Source organism: Eubalaena glacialis, chromosome 8, assembly GCF_028564815.1.
Source record: "Eubalaena glacialis isolate mEubGla1 chromosome 8, mEubGla1.1.hap2.+ XY, whole genome shotgun sequence".
NCBI classification, from domain to species: Eukaryota; Metazoa; Chordata; class Mammalia; order Artiodactyla; family Balaenidae; genus Eubalaena; species Eubalaena glacialis.
In genome coordinates, this window is record NC_083723.1 from 42,307,345 (window position 1) to 42,322,199 (window position 14,855).

Below are 14,855 nucleotides of genomic sequence, written 5' to 3' on the forward strand. Positions count from 1 at the left end.
TGGAGGAGTGTACGCTGCGTCCTGAAACATGGAATAGACACAGCTGAGAGAGCATAGGGCACTTCCACTCATGGGCGTAGAAATCGGGAAACCTAAAAATCAACACGACACAGGCACCCCAAAGTTTAGGGCTGCTCTGTTTCCAAGAACCTCCACTTCGGTACACCTTAAATATCCCAGGAAACAGAAAAATGGATAAAGAAGTTGTGGTACTTATGCACAATGGAATATCACTCAGCCATGAAATCAGTGTCATAAGGCTAGTAGCAGCATGATGAGTGGATTTAGGGACGATGACTCTAAGTGAAGTAAGTCACACAGAAAAGGACGCTTATCCTAAGATATCACTGATAGAGGGAATGTCAACATCGCTACACCTGAACTGAATTCCAAAGCAGAACAGAGTCACACATTTACAAAACACACTATGGCTGCTTAACGGGAAAGGTGAGGCGGGGCGATGCATAAAACAAGGGTTTGAAATTAGCTCACATACCGTTCCACAAGCCAAATATGTAATAGACAAGACCTACTCCCTGCTCAGTGAACTGGACTCAACACCCCCTATTCACCGCCCAAGAATATATCTGACTAGGAAGAGTCTTAAAACCTATGTATTGATATCTCTCTGGAAGTGAATCAAGAGGGTGTAAAGCGGCATAAACACAGCAGGGAAAAGCAGCTAAACCCCATTATAAAAATAGATTACTTAAAAAAAAAAAACCCCAGAAAACAAAGACAGTGAAAGAGAGAGACATTCTTACAAAATCCGTTCAGGGGCTCTGATGCAACCTGGATTGACCATATCTAGACCCACAGCTGGATGAGACATAAGGCTGGACACTCTTGGGGCTGAGAGGATTGGTGAGGTTGGGTGAGCAAACGCAGACCCTTTAAAGTAATACTGCGTGGTACCCATGCCATGGGTCCCAAATCTCCAGGTTCAAGGGCATCTTCCTACATCGAAAACATGCCTGGGAAACCCAGAAGATGGTACACCGTGTGATCGGGAAAGGTTTCTAAAACGCACCTCATTTCTCCTCTCCTTGTGCTCGGGTTCGCCATTCCAGCCGCTTCACTAACAATCTCCCTACTTGGAGAATCAGCACCGTTGACCTCCTGTTTCGTACAGGTCGCAATTTGTCCTGAGGATGAACGGGAAGAGGGGGAACCAATGAGAGACTAGCTCTAGGTGTTGGGACAGGCACAGGTCACTCTATTTTCCCATCAGGAAGAAGAATGAACCACAGGCTCAGCCTGCCCCCCGGAACCAGAATAGGGCCTGAAGCAATCCTGCGCTTTTGCGGCCAGCTCCCAAAAAAGCGAGTTGACAAATGGAGCTCAGGGGCACTGCAATTCACAAACCTGCAGAGTTAGAAATGATGACTCTCGTCCACAAATGTATTGAGGGAAGGCAACGAAGAGGATTTGAAAGCAAGGCAGAATTGCAGGAAACAGATTTCAGGAGGTCGATTCGACTCGCCTTGAAAGCACATGAAAAGCGGCAAAGCGTTGACAATGATGCCCTTGGCCAAAAAGGGCGTATGCGTTTTTTCCTGAATATATTCAGGAAAAAACGCATACGCCCTTTTTGGCCAACCAAGCAAGCCGGAAAGGCAAATCGGCGCTACAAAGAAGTCTCGCTTGCCAGCGGTCAAAAGGGCCATGCTGAAAAAAGTGTAAAAACCAGAAATGCAGGACAGGCCATGGAGACACGGGAGCCTTGCTACGCTGATGGGCGGGATGGAAATTGCCAACAGCCACTCTGGAGAAGTGTACGCTGCGTCCTGAAACATGGAATAGACACAGCTGAGAGAGCATAGGGCACTTCCACTCATGGGCGTAGAAATCGGGAAACCTAAAAATCAACACGACACAGGCACCCCAAAGTTTAGGGCTGCTCTGTTTCCAAGAACCTCCACTTCGGTACACCTTAAATATCCCAGGAAAGAGAAAAATGGATAAAGAAGTTGTGGGACTTATGCACAATGGAATATCACTCAGCCATGAAATCAGTGTCATAAGGCTAGTAGCAGCATGATGAGTGGATTTAGGGACGATGACTCTAAGTGAAGTAAGTCACACAGAAAAGGACGCTTATCCTAAGATATCACTGATAGAGGGAATGTCAACATCGCTACACCTGACCTGAATTCCAAAGCAGAACAGAGTCACACATTTAGAAAACACACTATGGCTGCTTAACGGGAAAGGTGAGGCGGGGCGATGCATAAAACAAGGGTTTGAAATTAGCTCAGATACCGTTCCACAAGCCAAATATGTAATAGACAAGACCTACTCCCTGCTCAGTGAACTGGACTCAACACCCCCTATTCACCGCCCAAGAATATATCTGACTAGGAAGAGTCTTAAAACCTATGTATTGATATCTCTCTGGAAGTGAATCAAGAGGGTGTAAAGCGGCATAAACACAGCAGGGAAAAGCAGCTAAACCCCATTATAAAAATAGATTACTTAAAAAAAAAACCCCAGAAAACAAAGACAGTGAAAGAGAGAGACATTCTTACAAAATCCGTTCAGGGGCTCTGATGCAACCTGGATTGACCATATCTAGACCCACAGCTGGATGAGACATAAGGCTGGACACTCTTGGGGCTGAGAGGATTGGTGAGGTTGGGTGAGCAAACGCAGACCCTTTAAAGTAATACTGCGTGGTACCCATGCCATGGGTCCCAAATCTCCAGGTTCAAGGGCATCTTTCTACATCGAAAACATGCCTGGGAAACCCAGAAGATGGTACACCGTGTGATCGGGAAAGGTTTCTAAAACGCACCTCATTTCTCCTCTCCTTGTGCTCGGGTTCGCCATTCCAGCCGCTTCACTAACAATCTCCCTACTTGGAGAATCAGCACCGTTGACCTCCTGTTTCGTACAGGTCGCAATTTGTCCTGAGGATGAACGGGAAGAGGGGGAACCAATGAGAGACTAGCTCTAGGTGTTGGGACAGGCACAGGTCACTCTATTTTCCCATCAGAAAGAAGAATGAACCACAGGCTCAGCCTGCCCCCGGAACCAGAATAGGGCCTGAAGCAATCCTGCGCTTTTGCGGCCAGCTCCCAAAAAAGCGAGTTGACAAATGGAGCTCAGGGGCACTGCAATTCACAAACCTGCAGAGTTAGAAATGATGACTCTCGTCCACAAATATATTGAGGGAAGGCAACGAAGAGGATTTGAAAGCAAGGCAGAATTGCAGGAAACAGATTTCAGGAGGTCGATTCGACTCGCCTTGAAAGCACATGAAAAGCGGCAAAGCGTTGACAATGATGCCCTTGGCCAAAAAGGGCGTATGCGTTTTTTCCTGAATATATTCAGGAAAAAACGCATACGCCCTTTTTGGCCAACCAAGCAAGCCGGAAAGGCAAATCGGCGCTACAAAGAAGTCTCGCTTGCCAGCGGTCAAAAGGGCCATGCTGAAAAAAGTGTAAAAACCAGAAATGCAGGACAGGCCATGGAGACACGGGAGCCTTGCTACGCTGATGGGCGGGATGGAAATTGCCAACAGCCACTCTGGAGAAGTGTACGCTGCGTCCTGAAACATGGAATAGACACAGCTGAGAGAGCATAGGGCACTTCCACTCATGGGCGTAGAAATCGGGAAACCTAAAAATCAACACGACACAGGCACCCCAAAGTTTAGGGCTGCTCTGTTTCCAAGAACCTCCACTTCGGTACACCTTAAATATCCCAGGAAACAGAAAAATGGATAAAGAAGTTGTGGTACTTATGCACAATGGAATATCACTCAGCCATGAAATCAGTGTCATAAGGCTAGTAGCAGCATGATGAGTGGATTTAGGGACGATGACTCTAAGTGAAGTAAGTCACACAGAAAAGGACGCTTATCCTAAGATATCACTGATAGAGGGAATGTCAACATCGCTACACCTGAACTGAATTCCAAAGCAGAACAGAGTCACACATTTACAAAACACACTATGGCTGCTTAACGGGAAAGGTGAGGCGGGGCGATGCATAAAACAAGGGTTTGAAATTAGCTCACATACCGTTCCACAAGCCAAATATGTAATAGACAAGACCTACTCCCTGCTCAGTGAACTGGACTCAACACCCCCTATTCACCGCCCAAGAATATATCTGACTAGGAAGAGTCTTAAAACCTATGTATTGATATCTCTCTGGAAGTGAATCAAGAGGGTGTAAAGCGGCATAAACACAGCAGGGAAAAGCAGCTAAACCCCATTATAAAAATAGATTACTTAAAAAAAAAACCCCCCAGAAAACAAAGACAGTGAAAGAGAGAGACATTCTTACAAAATCCGTTCAGGGGCTCTGATGCAACCTGGATTGACCATATCTAGACCCACAGCTGGATGAGACATAAGGCTGGACACTCTTGGGGCTGAGAGGATTGGTGAGGTTGGGTGAGCAAACGCAGACCCTTTAAAGTAATACTGCGTGGTACCCATGCCATGGGTCCCAAATCTCCAGGTTCAAGGGCATCTTCCTACATCGAAAACATGCCTGGGAAACCCAGAAGATGGTACACCGTGTGATCGGGAAAGGTTTCTAAAACGCACCTCATTTCTCCTCTCCTTGTGCTCGGGTTCGCCATTCCAGCCGCTTCACTAACAATCTCCCTACTTGGAGAATCAGCACCGTTGACCTCCTGTTTCGTACAGGTCGCAATTTGTCCTGAGGATGAACGGGAAGAGGGGGAACCAATGAGAGACTAGCTCTAGGTGTTGGGACAGGCACAGGTCACTCTATTTTCCCATCAGGAAGAAGAATGAACCACAGGCTCAGCCTGCCCCCCGGAACCAGAATAGGGCCTGAAGCAATCGTGCGCTTTTGCGGCCAGCTCCCAAAAAAGCGAGTTGACAAATGGAGCTCAGGGGCACTGCAATTCACAAACCTGCAGAGTTAGAAATGATGACTCTCGTCCACAAATATATTGAGGGAAGGCAACGAAGAGGATTTGAAAGCAAGGCAGAATTGCAGGAAACAGATTTCAGGAGGTCGATTCGACTCGCCTTGAAAGCACATGAAAAGCGGCAAAGCGTTGACAATGATGCCCTTGGCCAAAAAGGGCGTATGCGTTTTTTCCTGAATATATTCAGGAAAAAACGCATACGCCCTTTTTGGCCAACCAAGCAAGCCGGAAAGGCAAATCGGCGCTACAAAGAAGTCTCGCTTGCCAGCGGTCAAAAGGGCCATGCTGAAAAAAGTGTAAAAACCAGAAATGCAGGACAGGCCATGGAGACACGGGAGCCTTGCTACGCTGATGGGCGGGATGGAAATTGCCAACAGCCACTCTGGAGAAGTGTACGCTGCGTCCTGAAACATGGAATAGACACAGCTGAGAGAGCATAGGGCACTTCCACTCATGGGCGTAGAAATCGGGAAACCTAAAAATCAACACGACACAGGCACCCCAAAGTTTAGGGCGGCTCTGTTTCCAAGAACCTCCACTTCGGTACACCTTAAATATCCCAGGAAAGAGAAAAATGGATAAAGAAGTTGTGGTACTTATGCACAATGGAATATCACTCAGCCATGAAATCAGTGTCATAAGGCTAGTAGCAGCATGATGAGTGGATTTAGGGACGATGACTCTAAGTGAAGTAAGTCACACAGAAAAGGACGCTTATCCTAAGATATCACTGATAGAGGGAATGTCAACATCGCTACACCTGAACTGAATTCCAAAGCAGAACAGAGTCACACATTTACAAAACACACTATGGCTGCTTAACGGGAAAGGTGAGGCGGGGCGATGCATAAAACAAGGGTTTGAAATTAGCTCAGATACCGTTCCACAAGCCAAATATGTAATAGACAAGACCTACTCCCTGCTCAGTGAACTGGACTCAACACCCCCTATTCACCGCCCAAGAATATATCTGACTAGGAAGAGTCTTTAAACCTATGTATTGATATCTCTCTGGAAGTGAATCAAGAGGGTGTAAAGCGGCATAAACACAGCAGCGAAAAGCAGCTAAACCCCATTATAAAAATAGATTACTTAAAAAAAAAACCCCCCAGAAAACAAAGACAGTGAAAGAGAGAGACATTCTTACAAAATCCGTTCAGGGGCTCTGATGCAACCTGGATTGACCATATCTAGACCCACAGCTGGATGAGACATAAGGCTGGACACTCTTGGGGCTGAGAGGATTGGTGAGGTTGGGTGAGCAAACGCAGACCCTTTAAAGTAATACTGCGTGGTACCCATGCCATGGGTCCCAAATCTCCAGGTTCAAGGGCATCTTCCTACATCGAAAACATGCCTGGGAAACCCAGAAGATGGTACACCGTGTGATCGGGAAAGGTTTCTAAAACGCACCTCATTTCTCCTCTCCTTGTGCTCGGGTTCGCCATTCCAGCCGCTTCACTAACAATCTCCCTACTTGGAGAATCAGCACCGTTGACCTCCTGTTTCGTACAGGTCGCAATTTGTCCTGAGGATGAACGGGAAGAGGGGGAACCAATGAGAGACTAGCTCTAGGTGTTGGGACAGGCACAGGTCACTCTATTTTCCCATCAGGAAGAAGAATGAACCACAGGCTCAGCCTGCCCCCCGGAACCAGAATAGGGCCTGAAGCAATCCTGCGCTTTTGCGGCCAGCTCCCAAAAAAGCGAGTTGACAAATGGAGCTCAGGGGCACTGCAATTCACAAACCTGCAGAGTTAGAAATGATGACTCTCGTCCACAAATATATTGAGGGAAGGCAACGAAGAGGATTTGAAAGCAAGGCAGAATTGCAGGAAACAGATTTCAGGAGGTCGATTCGACTCGCCTTGAAAGCACATGAAAAGCGGCAAAGCGTTGACAATGATGCCCTTGGCCAAAAAGGGCGTATGCGTTTTTTCCTGAATATATTCAGGAAAAAACGCATACGCCCTTTTTGGCCAACCAAGCAAGCCGGAAAGGCAAATCGGCGCTACAAAGAAGTCTCGCTTGCCAGCGGTCAAAAGGGCCATGCTGAAAAAAGTGTAAAAACCAGAAATGCAGGACAGGCCATGGAGACACGGGAGCCTTGCTACGCTGATGGGCGGGATGGAAATTGCCAACAGCCACTCTGGAGAAGTGTACGCTGCGTCCTGAAACATGGAATAGACACAGCTGAGAGAGCATAGGGCACTTCCACTCATGGGCGTAGAAATCGGGAAACCTAAAAATCAACACGACACAGGCACCCCAAAGTTTAGGGCTGCTCTGTTTCCAAGAACCTCCACTTCGGTACACCTTAAATATCCCAGGAAAGAGAAAAATGGATAAAGAAGTTGTGGTACTTATGCACAATGGAATATCACTCAGCCATGAAATCAGTGTCATAAGGCTAGTAGCAGCATGATGAGTGGATTTAGGGACGATGACTCTAAGTGAAGTAAGTCACACAGAAAAGGACGCTTATCCTAAGATATCACTGATAGAGGGAATGTCAACATCGCTACACCTGAACTGAATTCCAAAGCAGAACAGAGTCACACATTTAGAAAACACACTATGGCTGCTTAACGGGAAAGGTGAGGCGGGGCGATGCATAAAACAAGGGTTTGAAATTAGCTCAGATACCGTTCCACAAGCCAAATATGTAATAGACAAGACCTACTCCCTGCTCAGTGAACTGGACTCAACACCCCCTATTCACCGCCCAAGAATATATCTGACTAGGAAGAGTCTTAAAACCTATGTATTGATATCTCTCTGGAAGTGAATCAAGAGGGTGTAAAGCGGCATAAACACAGCAGGGAAAAGCAGCTAAACCCCATTATAAAAATAGATTACTTAAAAAAAAAACCCCCCAGAAAACAAAGACAGTGAAAGAGAGAGACATTCTTACAAAATCCGTTCAGGGGCTCTGATGCAACCTGGATTGACCATATCTAGACCCACAGCTGGATGAGACATAAGGCTGGACACTCTTGGGGCTGAGAGGATTGGTGAGGTTGGGTGAGCAAACGCAGACCCTTTAAAGTAATACTGCGTGGTACCCATGCCATGGGTCCCAAATCTCCAGGTTCAAGGGCATCTTCCTACATCGAAAACATGCCTGGGAAACCCAGAAGATGGTACACCGTGTGATCGGGAAAGGTTTCTAAAACGCACCTCATTTCTCCTCTCCTTGTGCTCGGGTTCGCCATTCCAGCCGCTTCACTAACAATCTCCCTACTTGGAGAATCAGCACCGTTGACCTCCTGTTTCGTACAGGTCGCAATTTGTCCTGAGGATGAACGGGAAGAGGGGGAACCAATGAGAGACTAGCTCTAGGTGTTGGGACAGGCACAGGTCACTCTATTTTCCCATCAGGAAGAAGAATGAACCACAGGCTCAGCCTGCCGCCCGGAACCAGAATAGGGCCTGAAGCAATCCTGCGCTTTTGCGGCCAGCTCCCAAAAAAGCGAGTTGACAAATGGAGCTCAGGGGCACTGCAATTCACAAACCTGCAGAGTTAGAAATGATGACTCTCGTCCACAAATATATTGAGGGAAGGCAACGAAGAGGATTTGAAAGCAAGGCAGAATTGCAGGAAACAGATTTCAGGAGGTCGATTCGACTCGCCTTGAAAGCACATGAAAAGCGGCAAAGCGTTGACAATGATGCCCTTGGCCAAAAAGGGCGTATGCGTTTTTTCCTGAATATATTCAGGAAAAAACGCATACGCCCTTTTTGGCCAACCAAGCAAGCCGGAAAGGCAAATCGGCGCTACAAAGAAGTCTCGCTTGCCAGCGGTCAAAAGGGCCATGCTGAAAAAAGTGTAAAAACCAGAAATGCAGGACAGGCCATGGAGACACGGGAGCCTTGCTACGCTGATGGGCGGGATGGAAATTGCCAACAGCCACTCTGGAGAAGTGTACGCTGCGTCCTGAAACATGGAATAGACACAGCTGAGAGAGCATAGGGCACTTCCACTCATGGGCGTAGAAATCGGGAAACCTAAAAATCAACACGACACAGGCACCCCAAAGTTTAGGGCGGCTCTGTTTCCAAGAACCTCCACTTCGGTACACCTTAAATATCCCAGGAAACAGAAAAATGGATAAAGAAGTTGTGGTACTTATGCACAATGGAATATCACTCAGCCATGAAATCAGTGTCATAAGGCTAGTAGCAGCATGATGAGTGGATTTAGGGACGATGACTCTAAGTGAAGTAAGTCACACAGAAAAGGACGCTTATCCTAAGATATCACTGATAGAGGGAATGTCAACATCGCTACACCTGAACTGAATTCCAAAGCAGAACAGAGTCACACATTTACAAAACACACTATGGCTGCTTAACGGGAAAGGTGAGGCGGGGCGATGCATAAAACAAGGGTTTGAAATTAGCTCACATACCGTTCCACAAGCCAAATATGTAATAGACAAGACCTACTCCCTGCTCAGTGAACTGGACTCAACACCCCCTATTCACCGCCCAAGAATATATCTGACTAGGAAGAGTCTTAAAACCTATGTATTGATATCTCTCTGGAAGTGAATCAAGAGGGTGTAAAGCGGCATAAACACAGCAGGGAAAAGCAGCTAAACCCCATTATAAAAATAGATTACTTAAAAAAAAAAAACCCCAGAAAACAAAGACAGTGAAAGAGAGAGACATTCTTACAAAATCCGTTCAGGGGCTCTGATGCAACCTGGATTGACCATATCTAGACCCACAGCTGGATGAGACATAAGGCTGGACACTCTTGGGGCTGAGAGGATTGGTGAGGTTGGGTGAGCAAACGCAGACCCTTTAAAGTAATACTGCGTGGTACCCATGCCATGGGTCCCAAATCTCCAGGTTCAAGGGCATCTTCCTACATCGAAAACATGCCTGGGAAACCCAGAAGATGGTACACCGTGTGATCGGGAAAGGTTTCTAAAACGCACCTCATTTCTCCTCTCCTTGTGCTCGGGTTCGCCATTCCAGCCGCTTCACTAACAATCTCCCTACTTGGAGAATCAGCACCGTTGACCTCCTGTTTCGTACAGGTCGCAATTTGTCCTGAGGATGAACGGGAAGAGGGGGAACCAATGAGAGACTAGCTCTAGGTGTTGGGACAGGCACAGGTCACTCTATTTTCCCATCAGGAAGAAGAATGAACCACAGGCTCAGCCTGCCCCCCGGAACCAGAATAGGGCCTGAAGCAATCGTGCGCTTTTGCGGCCAGCTCCCAAAAAAGCGAGTTGACAAATGGAGCTCAGGGGCACTGCAATTCACAAACCTGCAGAGTTAGAAATGATGACTCTCGTCCACAAATATATTGAGGGAAGGCAACGAAGAGGATTTGAAAGCAAGGCAGAATTGCAGGAAACAGATTTCAGGAGGTCGATTCGACTCGCCTTGAAAGCACATGAAAAGCGGCAAAGCGTTGACAATGATGCCCTTGGCCAAAAAGGGCGTATGCGTTTTTTCCTGAATATATTCAGGAAAAAACGCATACGCCCTTTTTGGCCAACCAAGCAAGCCGGAAAGGCAAATCGGCGCTACAAAGAAGTCTCGCTTGCCAGCGGTCAAAAGGGCCATGCTGAAAAAAGTGTAAAAACCAGAAATGCAGGACAGGCCATGGAGACACGGGAGCCTTGCTACGCTGATGGGCGGGATGGAAATTGCCAACAGCCACTCTGGAGAAGTGTACGCTGCGTCCTGAAACATGGAATAGACACAGCTGAGAGAGCATAGGGCACTTCCACTCATGGGCGTAGAAATCGGGAAACCTAAAAATCAACACGACACAGGCACCCCAAAGTTTAGGGCTGCTCTGTTTCCAAGAACCTCCACTTCGGTACACCTTAAATATCCCAGGAAAGAGAAAAATGGATAAAGAAGTTGTGGGACTTATGCACAATGGAATATCACTCAGCCATGAAATCAGTGTCATAAGGCTAGTAGCAGCATGATGAGTGGATTTAGGGACGATGACTCTAAGTGAAGTAAGTCACACAGAAAAGGACGCTTATCCTAAGATATCACTGATAGAGGGAATGTCAACATCGCTACACCTGAACTGAATTCCAAAGCAGAACAGAGTCACACATTTAGAAAACACACTATGGCTGCTTAACGGGAAAGGTGAGGCGGGGCGATGCATAAAACAAGGGTTTGAAATTAGCTCAGATACCGTTCCACAAGCCAAATATGTAATAGACAAGACCTACTCCCTGCTCAGTGAACTGGACTCAACACCCCCTATTCACCGCCCAAGAATATATCTGACTAGGAAGAGTCTTAAAACCTATGTATTGATATCTCTCTGGAAGTGAATCAAGAGGGTGTAAAGCGGCATAAACACAGCAGGGAAAAGCAGCTAAACCCCATTATAAAAATAGATTACTTAAAAAAAAAACCCCCCAGAAAACAAAGACAGTGAAAGAGAGAGACATTCTTACAAAATCCGTTCAGGGGCTCTGATGCAACCTGGATTGACCATATCTAGACCCACAGCTGGATGAGACATAAGGCTGGACACTCTTGGGGCTGAGAGGATTGGTGAGGTTGGGTGAGCAAACGCAGACCCTTTAAAGTAATACTGCGTGGTACCCATGCCATGGGTCCCAAATCTCCAGGTTCAAGGGCATCTTCCTACATCGAAAACATGCCTGGGAAACCCAGAAGATGGTACACCGTGTGATCGGGAAAGGTTTCTAAAACGCACCTCATTTCTCCTCTCCTTGTGCTCGGGTTCGCCATTCCAGCCGCTTCACTAACAATCTCCCTACTTGGAGAATCAGCACCGTTGACCTCCTGTTTCGTACAGGTCGCAATTTGTCCTGAGGATGAACGGGAAGAGGGGGAACCAATGAGAGACTAGCTCTAGGTGTTGGGACAGGCACAGGTCACTCTATTTTCCCATCAGGAAGAAGAATGAACCACAGGCTCAGCCTGCCCCCCGGAACCAGAATAGGGCCTGAAGCAATCCTGCGCTTTTGCGGCCAGCTCCCAAAAAAGCGAGTTGACAAATGGAGCTCAGGGGCACTGCAATTCACAAACCTGCAGAGTTAGAAATGATGACTCTCGTCCACAAATATATTGAGGGAAGGCAACGAAGAGGATTTGAAAGCAAGGCAGAATTGCAGGAAACAGATTTCAGGAGGTCGATTCGACTCGCCTTGAAAGCACATGAAAAGCGGCAAAGCGTTGACAATGATGCCCTTGGCCAAAAAGGGCGTATGCGTTTTTTCCTGAATATATTCAGGAAAAAACGCATACGCCCTTTTTGGCCAACCAAGCAAGCCGGAAAGGCAAATCGGCGCTACAAAGAAGTCTCGCTTGCCAGCGGTCAAAAGGGCCATGCTGAAAAAAGTGTAAAAACCAGAAATGCAGGACAGGCCATGGAGACACGGGAGCCTTGCTACGCTGATGGGCGGGATGGAAATTGCCAACAGCCACTCTGGAGAAGTGTACGCTGCGTCCTGAAACATGGAATAGACACAGCTGAGAGAGCATAGGGCACTTCCACTCATGGGCGTAGAAATCGGGAAACCTAAAAATCAACACGACACAGGCACCCCAAAGTTTAGGGCTGCTCTGTTTCCAAGAACCTCCACTTCGGTACACCTTAAATATCCCAGGAAAGAGAAAAATGGATAAAGAAGTTGTGGTACTTATGCACAATGGAATATCACTCAGCCATGAAATCAGTGTCATAAGGCTAGTAGCAGCATGATGAGTGGATTTAGGGACGATGACTCTAAGTGAAGTAAGTCACACAGAAAAGGACGCTTATCCTAAGATATCACTGATAGAGGGAATGTCAACATCGCTACACCTGAACTGAATTCCAAAGCAGAACAGAGTCACACATTTACAAAACACACTATGGCTGCTTAACGGGAAAGGTGAGGCGGGGCGATGCATAAAACAAGGGTTTGAAATTAGCTCAGATACCGTTCCACAAGCCAAATATGTAATAGACAAGACCTACTCCCTGCTCAGTGAACTGGACTCAACACCCCCTATTCACCGCCCAAGAATATATCTGACTAGGAAGAGTCTTAAAACCTATGTATTGATATCTCTCTGGAAGTGAATCAAGAGGGTGTAAAGCGGCATAAACACAGCAGGGAAAAGCAGCTAAACCCCATTATAAAAATAGATTACTTAAAAAAAAAACCCCCCAGAAAACAAAGACAGTGAAAGAGAGAGACATTCTTACAAAATCCGTTCAGGGGCTCTGATGCAACCTGGATTGACCATATCTAGACCCACAGCTGGATGAGACATAAGGCTGGACACTCTTGGGGCTGAGAGGATTGGTGAGGTTGGGTGAGCAAACGCAGACCCTTTAAAGTAATACTGCGTGGTACCCATGCCATGGGTCCCAAATCTCCAGGTTCAAGGGCATCTTCCTACATCGAAAACATGCCTGGGAAACCCAGAAGATGGTACACCGTGTGATCGGGAAAGGTTTCTAAAACGCACCTCATTTCTCCTCTCCTTGTGCTCGGGTTCGCCATTCCAGCCGCTTCACTAACAATCTCCCTACTTGGAGAATCAGCACCGTTGACCTCCTGTTTCGTACAGGTCGCAATTTGTCCTGAGGATGAACGGGAAGAGGGGGAACCAATGAGAGACTAGCTCTAGGTGTTGGGACAGGCACAGGTCACTCTATTTTCCCATCAGGAAGAAGAATGAACCACAGGCTCAGCCTGCCGCCCGGAACCAGAATAGGGCCTGAAGCAATCCTGCGCTTTTGCGGCCAGCTCCCAAAAAAGCGAGTTGACAAATGGAGCTCAGGGGCACTGCAATTCACAAACCTGCAGAGTTAGAAATGATGACTCTCGTCCACAAATATATTGAGGGAAGGCAACGAAGAGGATTTGAAAGCAAGGCAGAATTGCAGGAAACAGATTTCAGGAGGTCGATTCGACTCGCCTTGAAAGCACATGAAAAGCGGCAAAGCGTTGACAATGATGCCCTTGGCCAAAAAGGGCGTATGCGTTTTTTCCTGAATATATTCAGGAAAAAACGCATACGCCCTTTTTGGCCAACCAAGCAAGCCGGAAAGGCAAATCGGCGCTACAAAGAAGTCTCGCTTGCCAGCGGTCAAAAGGGCCATGCTGAAAAAAGTGTAAAAACCAGAAATGCAGGACAGGCCATGGAGACACGGGAGCCTTGCTACGCTGATGGGCGGGATGGAAATTGCCAACAGCCACTCTGGAGGAGTGTACGCTGCGTCCTGAAACATGGAATAGACACAGCTGAGAGAGCATAGGGCACTTCCACTCATGGGCGTAGAAATCGGGAAACCTAAAAATCAACACGACACAGGCACCCCAAAGTTTAGGGCTGCTCTGTTTCCAAGAACCTCCACTTCGGTACACCTTAAATATCCCAGGAAACAGAAAAATGGATAAAGAAGTTGTGGTACTTATGCACAATGGAATATCACTCAGCCATGAAATCAGTGTCATAAGGCTAGTAGCAGCATGATGAGTGGATTTAGGGACGATGACTCTAAGTGAAGTAAGTCACACAGAAAAGGACGCTTATCCTAAGATATCACTGATAGAGGGAATGTCAACATCGCTACACCTGAACTGAATTCCAAAGCAGAACAGAGTCACACATTTACAAAACACACTATGGCTGCTTAACGGGAAAGGTGAGGCGGGGCGATGCATAAAACAAGGGTTTGAAATTAGCTCAGATACCGTTCCACAAGCCAAATATGTAATAGACAAGACCTACTCCCTGCTCAGTGAACTGGACTCAACACCCCCTATTCACCGCCCAAGAATATATCTGACTAGGAAGAGTCTTAAAACCTATGTATTGATATCTCTCTGGAAGTGAATCAAGAGGGTGTAAAGCGGCATAAACACAGCAGGGAAAAGCAGCTAAACCCCATTATAAAAATAGATTACTTAAAAAAAAAAAACCCCAGA